Genomic DNA, 10973 nt, shown 5'->3' with positions numbered 1-10973 from the left:
AGCTCGGAGGGGATTACTCAAGGCAAAGAGCTTTCCAGAGCGAGCGCTCCGATTCGGTGCGAGTACAAAAGTGCGGTGGTGACGATGACATGGAGGACGGTCCTGGTTATTGATCTTGTGTGTTTATATTGCTTGGATTGACTTCTTTGGTGTCGGATTTATTTCTTTTGTGTTGGATTTATTACTTTTGCGTTGGATGTTCACTTTCGGGATTTATTATTTACTGTTGGATGACTGTACTCGGCCATAAGGCCGTTATTTACTTAACTTATCGTGTGGAGACGTGTTGGATTTCGTTATGTTAGGAATTAGTTATGTTTGGTATCGTTGTGAAGAGTTTGGTTGTAGGTTAATTTGTGAATGATCTACGTGATGGCGTCAAAAGCCCTCTGTCTGTCATAACTCGACCGAGTATAGTCACTACTCGACCGAGTAGAGCTTACTCGGCTGAGTATACAAATATACTCGACCGAGTAGAGCTTACTCGACCGAGTATCCATTCATACTCGGCTGATTACTGCTGATACAGAGACCATGACGTGTGATAGTTATGTGAATTGCAAGAGTTATGTGAATAATTGTATGACGGAATCTGTGGGTGCCTTATATTGTCATTTTGTGCAATAAATTGTTCAAAAGATGGACTATGATCATGTCACAGGTATGCGATTGCTTGGATAACATATTAATTTGTGAATGTTTAGTTATTTGGTATTGGTTAATATCCAGGAACTTAAATTGTTTAGGGTGATACACGAGCCTTTAAACAAAATAGAAATGTAACACAATACCCAGACGGTGATGTAGCTGTCACCAGTCTTATACGTGTATATGATTGGTTACGGTTATAATCGCTCCAACTGGATGAGTGAAACTAGTGGTCGGTACATGTTTAACCTAAAAGCTTATGAATAAAGCTGCTATCATTTGCTAACCCCATATTTGGATTTATATACACTACTTAATTGCGGAAACATTCTGTCTCTATGAGTCACAAGCATGTAATGTCAGAAAGTAAGTTGTGCAACAATAGTTTATGGGTAATGTCACAGTCATGATGTGTGCGTTGGCTTTGGGTACGGGAAGTAGCTAGCGGTGAACTTCGGGGACGAAGTTCCTTTAAGAGGGGAAGAGTAATGTCGCGAGAACAAATGATGAAATTATGTCTATAATACTTGAACCACTTTTACTTCTACGTTGGTATTTGGAATCACACTATGTTACACGTTATTATTGAAGTTCATTACGTTTCCTTGAAGTTGTATCTATGTTATATTGTAGGTAGCTTGAACGTGCAATCCTGTATGGGTGTGTAGGATGTGTACTTTTGGTAGTCGTTGTGTTGCTTTCACCGGATTAGTATACGAAAAACATGTGGTATGGGATTTGAATGTACCTTGCTGTGAGTCTATGAGGGAGTATCCTTTCCGTATATTTTGTACGTGTTAACTGTGGTGGTATGTTTGTTGGTTGATTAATGTGATGTGGTGGTAGTATCGAGTACGGCCGGAGTTCGTATGTTGCTATGTGCCTGGATTGTGTTTTCGGGGTCTTGTTGTTGATGTCGTGGAGACGGAACTTCGGGGACGAAATTCTTTTTAAGGGGGGAAGACTGTAATACCCAGGATATTTAAGGGCCTTGTTGACTGACTCTCTTGACCAAGACCGACCTTGGGGAGGAATGGGGGAAGGACCAGACTTACAACACATATTTGATAGGATGACTTACTCGACCTAGCAGAGGCTACTCGGCCGAGTATCTTCAATACTCGACCGAGTAGAGCCTACTCGACCGAGTATGGCTGTTGTTGACACGTTAATATAAAACGCAAGTTCGCGAGATTTATTTCATTTCCCATTTTCTTGACAGTTCCTCTTTCTCTAACCCTAGCCTGCCTCCCTCTCCTATCACCTATTTCTACACACTCTCATGAGTATAGGCTAAACCTTCACCAAGGGAAGGACGGGATTCACTTAGGAAGGATGGCGTGCGTGGTTGTCGTATGTGCCGCCGTCGAGGCGTGTGATAGGTAAGTTTCTGCCTTGTGCTTATTTTGGGTTGTTCGTTGAGAATAGTTGTGTAATAGGAATGGTTATCATTGTAGGATGCATACTGGAGTCCTGCTTGGCTGTTATAGATGTCTTCCATGGTTGTGTCGAGGTAGGTTTTCCTACTCAGTACCATTAATTGACTGTGACTGTATTTGTTTCATATCTTTTGTTATCTGCTGATCATCGGTGTTTGGGCGTTGTGGTGACGATGTTGGTGTGGAGGTGTAGTGACAGCTGGGGTGCTGTGCGTGTTGTGATTGTGGTGGAGTCACTTGCGGGAGTGGCTTCACACCCTGGTTCGCCCTCCGTGGAACCCGTCACGGGAGGGGATGTGCACATTAAGGGACAAGGATTGTTAGTCGCTCGTTGATGAGCTGGACTAGGTGGGAGGGGTTGCGGTCACCCACTAGCGGCGAGGGTTACCTGTTGCGATGGGGGTCTGGCGGGGCTACACACTTCGGTGTGTGTAGTCGATTCTTGTCTTGAGATCGGAGACTGGGTTTGAGGATGATCAGCTGGTTACATTGTTTACCTGTTTTACATTTGATTAGTCGGTACTGACCCCGTGTCACTACAACAAATCATCACTTGCGCCACGAATTATGCCACGGGAACTCATAATTCGTGGCTAATATTTGCTTAGCCACGGGAAAAACTTATTCATTATTTTGGAAAAAAATTTATGCCACGGGATAACTTTTCCTGTGGCAAAAAGTCACTTCCGCCATGAATTAGGCTACACCCGTGGCAAATAATCATTTTAGCCACGGCCTATGTCACACCCATGGCGAAATTTTATTTAGTCACGAATTGTTCCGTGGCAAATATTTTTTTAGCCACGAACAAACAAACACCCGTGGCGAGTATCTTTTTCGACTTAAATCTGAATGAAATTTAATCAAATATAATAATATGAAAATACATTTGAATATAAAAATTTAGAAACACTTTGATTAATTTAATTAATATTTTTTATTGTTTTATTTATTTTAATAAGAAATTTTAAAATTTTATAAACTTATATGCAAGCAAAGAATAGTTTATCGTCTAATTTTTTGATTTTTTACAGATCACATTTATGTTTTGTAGGTTTTTCAAATTATTGATAATTTAAAAAAATTGTTTTAATATATACTCTGTTTATTAAAGTCGTGAATTTCTTTTACTTTTTTAAATTAAACTTTATAATCTTGAATAACAATCTTAAATGATCGTATCACATTTAAAGATATAGCATATCAAATTGAATAAAAAAGTTATTTAGGATCTATCTTTGAAAATCCAAAATTAATATATTGTTAAACTATTTCATTCAAAATTTTATTTCGAACTTTATTTGTAGGATATTTATAGAAAAATTTGAATTTGATATAAAATTTACGGAAATTTCCCATGGTACCCTCGAACTTTGCCAGATTACGCATGGTACCCCTTATTTTAAGTTTCTACATATGTTGCCCTTGTGTTTACCTTTTTCATTCCCAGATTACTCTTTGGGGAAATTTCGTCATAACGTCGTTACTCCTATAAGTAATTTGATGAGTAATTGTGTATGTTATGTTGTTATTGTTATATTATTTACGTACTAAATGTTAGTTTATTAGACAAACAAGGATTTAGGTATTATTAGATGATGAATTGATAGTGTATTAGATAACAAAAAAAGGCGACACAAGGCATATGAGTAGCGGCGTAATGACGGAAGTTTGTCAAAGGGTATTCTGAGACTGAAAAACGTAAAGCATTAGATAGAATGCAAGTGCATGTACTTCAGCCAGCTTGGAAGCAGACCTAGTCTTTCCTAAGCCTAATTCTGTAACATCTTACTCGCTCCGTAAACTCCTCTCGTTCCCTCGTTTCCTTACATGGGTACCATATGTAAAAACTTTAAAAAAAGGGTACCATATGTAATCTGTTAAAATTCGAGGGTACCGTAAAAATTTTACGTAAAATTTAACTTGCTGAGAAAAAAAATTGGGAAATTTTTTTTCATTGAAAATGAGCGCATCACACGGAAAAATATATAAATTATAATAATTTAAAGTCACATGTGCAAATAATGTGAAAATTTTAAGAAAAGAAACGATAAATCATAACAAAGAGAAATCAGTTTAGGAAAATAAGTGATTCTTTTGTACAATAATCTTTTTCGTGGTTTTTGGGTAAAAAAGTGACTATTTTTTGGTTAATAGTGATCACTTTGGGGAAAAAAGACCTTTAATTATAAAAAGCAGTCATTATTTTACCAAAAAAATGGTCTCATTTTTCATATCGCAGGTATAACGGTTATACAATAGAATTTGCGAAGAAAAATATGTAGGGTAATATCCGTATAAAACCCTTTCTATATAGGATTATAACGCAAAATTAATATGTGATTTATAGTCATAAAACGAAAAACATGATGAAACGATGAAGATATAGAAATAACCTCCGGTCCTAGTGCAAAAGGCAATGAGAGATCAAGGTAGACCTCCTCCTAATTGTTGCACCCAAGATGTCCGAGTAATGCCCTTGTGCTAGAGAGAATCCCCTAATTGCCTTGCAATATTGAGGGGATTGTTTTGTGAGTTTGTGTTGGATGAGAGATCCGGAATTCAGGAGGCACAATTCCCAAAACCCTAATAATTTTTAGCAAAAAAATTAGGTTTTTTCCAAAGGAGAAAACTCTCCCTTTTGTTCTCCTAAAACCGGCCAAAGAGTGAGAGTGGGAGAAATGGGCTTTTCCATTTTCTCTTATTTTTAACTCGTGGTCCGGTTCATAACTCGCTAAATGTATACGACGCGGTTTCATTATAAACTGTTATCGGTTATCGGAAATTAAGGCATCAACTAATAATACGGGTTAGTTGAATTATTAATACATGTCCGACAAAAAAATATTGTATAATTATATTCAATATACATTTAATTTAAATATAAAACGCTTATATTTAATTTTACGAATTAACGGTTAATTCGCCTTTATCTCATGATATTTAATCCGTATTAAATATAATATCTCAACATCACATTTTGACTAATTATTAGTCAAATAACTCAACTAATGGTTAGTCAAATTTGGCATCTACATGATTGTATTTTCATACCGTCACATCACTCAAAACGTATCCTATAGGTGTGACTTTTAGGGACCAGTTGATCACCGCCATCCGTATGACAATAACGTCAAACTTATCTAGCAAGCCAACCGTTATTGATAAACGTGGATCAACGGATTATGATACACAGTATACCCTTTGATCCTTTTAGAGATTTATAAGTCCTTGCACTAACTGTTAAGGACACCAACCCCAACAAGCTCCCACTTGTCCGTACAAGTGTATGTGCAATGACGTTATCCGCACTAACTGGAGGACACAGCTCCAACAAACTCCCACTTGTCCGTACAAGTGTATGTGCGATAACCGATTCTCATATTCATTTAAAATTTCTCCCACTCAATGTAAAACAATTTGCGGATCTGGATCCACAAAGGTCGTATTTTACAATCGATCTGGATCTAGAGTGGTTTCCACGACTAGAGAGTAACTTAACCGATAAAACGAATCCGTATCCGAGCATGGCCATGCATTTGATTCTGACTCCTCGAGTGGCCCCGAGAAATATCGAGTACCGATAAAGGCTGAATATTTCCTTCAACTCGAACTCCTTCCGATCTAAGCACGGCATGAAATGACCTAAAAACAATCTACTTGGCCCCCTGTTACGAATGACCGTGAGAAAGAAACCAAAGTCACCCAAAATCTGCCTTAGTCTCAAGAGACAGTCGATAGTCAAAAGAATCGACTCTTAGGATCATTATGGAGGTCCTATCCACGACCGGGCACCGAATGTTGTAAAACATTTAGGACTCCATGTCGATGTCACAATTGTGTCCTACGATATATCCGTATAAATCGCCTCTGTGATTGGTCAGTCAACCTGTTGACTTATGGCTCGTTGAACCCACCATCAACCAACGTCACAAAATAATTGCCAGAGTTATCAGCTCATGTGGGCAATTAAGGACTGAAAAATATAATGTTCGTTCAGTTCACTTTGTGGTGTTCAAAATTTGTCGTACAAATCCACATGAAAAACAAAATATATATATAAAATATCAAAACGATGATGTCGTATAGAGTACAAAAGGGAATGAATCTAATCCATAAAAGAGTACTACAACTTAGGAACACGTTTAATTCCCATGGAATTAACGTGCCCTTCATGCTTATCTTGTCGTAATGCTTTAGTGAGAGGATCTGCGATGTTATCATCGGTAGCAATCTTGTCTATCACTACTTCCTTTTGCTCCACGTAATCTCGGATTAGATGAGCTTTCCGTTGTACATGTCTAGACTTGTTGCTAGACTTTGGCTCCTTAGCTTGGAAGATGGCACCACTATTGTCGCAATAGATGGTGATCGGGTCATTCGAACTAGGCACTACAGATAGCCCATGTAAGAATTGACGCATCCATATCGCTTCCTTTGTAGCTTCAGACGCGGCATAGTACTCGGACTGGGGTCGTAGAATCTCTTTGTAACAGTTTGTTTCGAACTCTTCCAGTGATCGCAGCGCCATTAAGAGTAAAAACGAATCCGATCGAGATTTCGAGTCATCACGATCCGTTTGGAAGCTAGCATCTGCAGAATCAGGTTGCGCATAGCATTTGTTCGCCTCCATAAGTCAATGCCCAATCTTTAGTCCTCCGTAGGTACTTAAGAATGTTCTTGACTGACCAACCAATGTGATTCACCTGGATCTTTGTTGGAATCGACTTGTCATACTCATTGCATATGCCACGTCCGGACGTGTGCATATCATGGCATACATGATTGATCCTATTGCCGAGGCATAAGGTATCCGTGCCATGCGCTCTTTTGCTTCCGGTGTCTCCGGTGCTCGAGACTTGCTCAAATGCACCCCGGAGACATAGGAAGGAACCCCTTCTTGGAGTTAGTCATGCTGAATCTCTCTAGGACTTTGTCTATGTAAGACTCTGATCGAGAGATAGCATCCGTCGTGATCTATCTCGATAGATACGGATGCCTAGAATTCTTTGTGCCTCTCCCAGATCTTTCATCTGGAAATGGTTTTTCAACCATACTTTCACCGAAGTTAAGAGAGGTATGTCATTCCCAATCAGGAGTATGTCGTCAACATACAATATTAGGAAAACAATCTTGCTCCCACTCGACTTGATATATAGACATGGTTCCTCGACCGATCGAGTAAATCCATTTTCTTTTATCACTTGGTCGAAGCGATGATTCCAACTCCTTGATCCTTGCTTAAGTCCATAAATGGAACGCTTAAGCTTGCACACTTTCTTAGGATGTGCTGGATCGATGAAACCTTCGGGTTGTACCATGTACAACTCTTCCTCCAAAAAACCGTTTAAGAAGGCGGTTTTCACGTCCATTTGCCAAATTTCATAGTCATGAAAAGCGGCAATCGCTAAGATAATCCGAATGGAATGCAGCATGACAACGGGTGCAAAAATCTCATCGTAGTGCAAACCTGGCACTTGGGTGAAACCTTTAGCAACTAGTCGTGCTTTGTAGATATCTTGTTGACCTTCCACAGAATGCTTTATCTTGTAAAGCCATTTGCATTGAAGGGACGAACCTTAGCGTGGTAAGTCAACAAGATCCCACACGTTGTTCTCATACATGGAGTCCATCTCGGATTGCATGGCCTCAAGCCATAACTTTGAGTCGAATGGTCATGGCACCTTTATAGGTTGCGGGTTCACTACTCGTTAAGAGTAGAATGTCATCTATGTCATGTTCCTCGACCAGACCAATGTATCATGCGGAGGAATAGAGACTCTTCCCGACCTCCTAGGTTCCTCAGAATATTTACCGCATCCGGGATTGAAGGAATTGGTTCCTCCAATGGTTGCTCGGTGTTTGGTTCTGGAATCTCCGACAGGTCGAAGGTTCTATCACTCTTTGCATTCTCGAGAAATTCCTTCTCTAAGAATGTCGCACTAGCCGCAACAAAAACGCGTTGTTCGGTTGGCGAATAGAAGTAATGACCACGTGTTCCTTTAGGATAACCTATAAAGTATGTCTTGACCGATCGCGGGCCGAGCTTATCTTCAGGTCTCCACTTGACATAAGCCTCGCAGCCCCAAACCCGTATAAAGGACAAGTTGGGGACCGTTCCCTTCCATAGTTCATATGGAGTCTTGTCAATGACTTTAGCGGACTTTGTTAAGTATTAGAGCGGTGACAAAGAGCATAACCCCATAATGAATCGGGTAAAACCGTGTGACTCATCATGGATCGAACCATATCAAGTAGTGTTCGATTTCTCCGTTCGGACACACCATTCAGTGAGGTGTTCCGGTGGAGTTAATCGTAGGGCGATCCCAGGTCTTTAAGGTGTTGATCAAACTCGTGAGAAAGATACTCGCCACCACGATCCGAACGTAGTGTTTTTATCTTTCTACCAAGTAGGTTCTGTACCCTATTTTGGTATTCTTTGAATTTCTCAAAGGATTCACTTTTGTGCTTCATTAATTAGACATAGCCATATCTACTTAAATCATCCGTGAAAGTGATGAAATACCTATAGCCTTCTCGTGCGGTGATTGACATAGGACCACATACATCCGTGTGTATGAGCCCTAATAGGTCAGCAGCGCGCATTCCAACACCTTTGAAGGAAATACGAGTCATCTTACCGATGAGACATGATTCACACGTGCCAAATGATTGAAAATCAAAGGCCGAGATAGCTCCATTTTTAATGAGCTGTTTTACGCGTTTCTCATTAATGTGTCCCATGCGGCAGTGCCATAGATATGTTTGATCTTTATCACCAACCTTTAACTTTTTATTCATTACGTGTAATATTTGGTCGTCCGATCTAAAACATAAATTCCGTTCAAGGAGATCGCCTTGCCATAAATCATATTGTGTAAAGAGAAAATGCAAGCATTATTTTCTATTACAAATGAAAAACCAAGTTTGTCAAGTGCAGAAACTGAAATAATGTTTTTCAAAAGACTAGGAACATAATAGCAATCATATAATGATAACTCAAATCCGCTAGGAAGCTGGATCACATATGTCCCCTTTGAGATGGCAGCCACTCTTGCTCCATTCCCAACACGCAGGTCCACCTCACCCTTTACGAGGGGTTCGATGTTTCGGAGCCCCTGCACATGATTACACAGATGAGAACCACAACCAGTATCAAGTACCCAAGTTCCGTAACTTGCGTGGTTAATCTCAATCATATGAATAAAAGTAGAAGAGAGAGAAGACATACCAACAGGTTTAACACGACCTGCCTTTAAGTCCTCATGATAAACAGGACATGTACGCCTCCAATGCCCAGTCTTGTGGCAATGATGGCACTCCATGTTTTCATTCTTGCTCTTTGTCGCGCCTGATGAGGTGCTCGACTCACCAGGCCCACTCTTACCTGGACCCGACTTCTTAAACTTCGGTTTACCTCTCGCTAGGTTTGCTCGAGCTTTGCCCTTACCTTTCCCTTTGTTTGACACAACGAGAACATCCTGTTTCATGCTCCCACTGAACTTCATGTCCTTCTCGGTCTGTACGAGGAGGGAGTGCAGTTCATGGGGAGTTTTCTTCAAATCATTCATATAGTAATTCGCTCTAAATTGCGAATAACCATCGTGGAGTGAGTGAAGTATGCGGTCGATCACAATGTTCTCGCTGATCTTACAATCAAAGGTCTCACTTTCTCGACATTCTCAATCATGCTTTGAGAATGTGTGGGCTAAAGTTGGCCCTTCTGGAGTCTTGCATCAAAGAAGCGAGTGGTATGCTCAAAGGTCACGATTCTCGGTGCTTTCGAGAATTCCTTGGTGAGCGTGGTGAAAATCTTGTTTGCACCATGGGCTATGAAGCGTTTCTGCAAATTGGATTCCATTGCAAAAATGAGTACGTTTTTAATCGCACCCGCTTCCATACAGAAATCATTAAACTTGGTGATTTCAGCAGCTCTAGCCGTGGGACCTGGGTTTGCCGGGAGGGGCTCTAATAGATATTTGAGCTTCCCGTCAGCAGCGGGAGCATTCCGTAATGCCGCCTCCCAGTCTCCGAAGTTGGATCCATCATTCTTCAGTCGAGTAGACTGATTCATCTGATTCATGAAGATCCGAAGCCAGGACTCACGGTCCAATGTGGCACTTAGTATTGGGTCGTTCAAGTGACCAGCCATTTTGTTATTAGCAGTTTATGTGAACGTGATCTACACTGAAAAAGAAAGAAAAACAAAACGAAATAAGCAACTCATCGAGGTGATTTAAGTCTATTTTAAAATTCATTTTAACGTGTAGACTCAATGCACTTGCATAATTGATCTCCCTCAAGAATGATACAAGTGATCCCAAGACTCAATTTCTGTAAATTGATAAGCCAACTGTTTAGCTAATTCTTCTAGAAGAACTCTTGGTCGATAGATTTCCGTAAATCCTATCTATAGTCCACCATAGTCACAGGATCGTACGAGTGACCATAGTGTTGAGATAAAATAGATCAATCGGTTCCAACTTACCCGACGTAGAAGGGGTCATATTATGCCTACCGACGAAGAAGGGACTCATTGGAGTTTGACCTATAAAGACCATTCTCAATTTTTGTTTATACGAGGAAGATCCCTTCAACTAAATTATAATTCATATTAAGTGAACGAATAACTAGCGTTTGCGTGAATGAATTAATTTGGGTGATGGCTTAAAATCGTGTGACATGCGAATGTCAAAGAAAACTAACTAGTGACCTCTATATGTGTCAGTTTTCATGCAATTATTAGGTGGTTTGGTTTTTAGGCGGAATATGATGCATACTATCGTTACAATAAAATAAATAAATGAATGCAATACGTAAATAAAAATTTCCTAGTGTGGCCTATCCTAGTAAAAAGAACAAAATACAACTTTGGAATCCACCGTT

This window comes from Silene latifolia, chromosome Y (assembly GCF_048544455.1).
Source record: "Silene latifolia isolate original U9 population chromosome Y, ASM4854445v1, whole genome shotgun sequence".
Taxonomy (NCBI): Eukaryota; Viridiplantae; Streptophyta; class Magnoliopsida; order Caryophyllales; family Caryophyllaceae; genus Silene; species Silene latifolia.
This window is presented reverse-complemented; position numbering follows the sequence as displayed.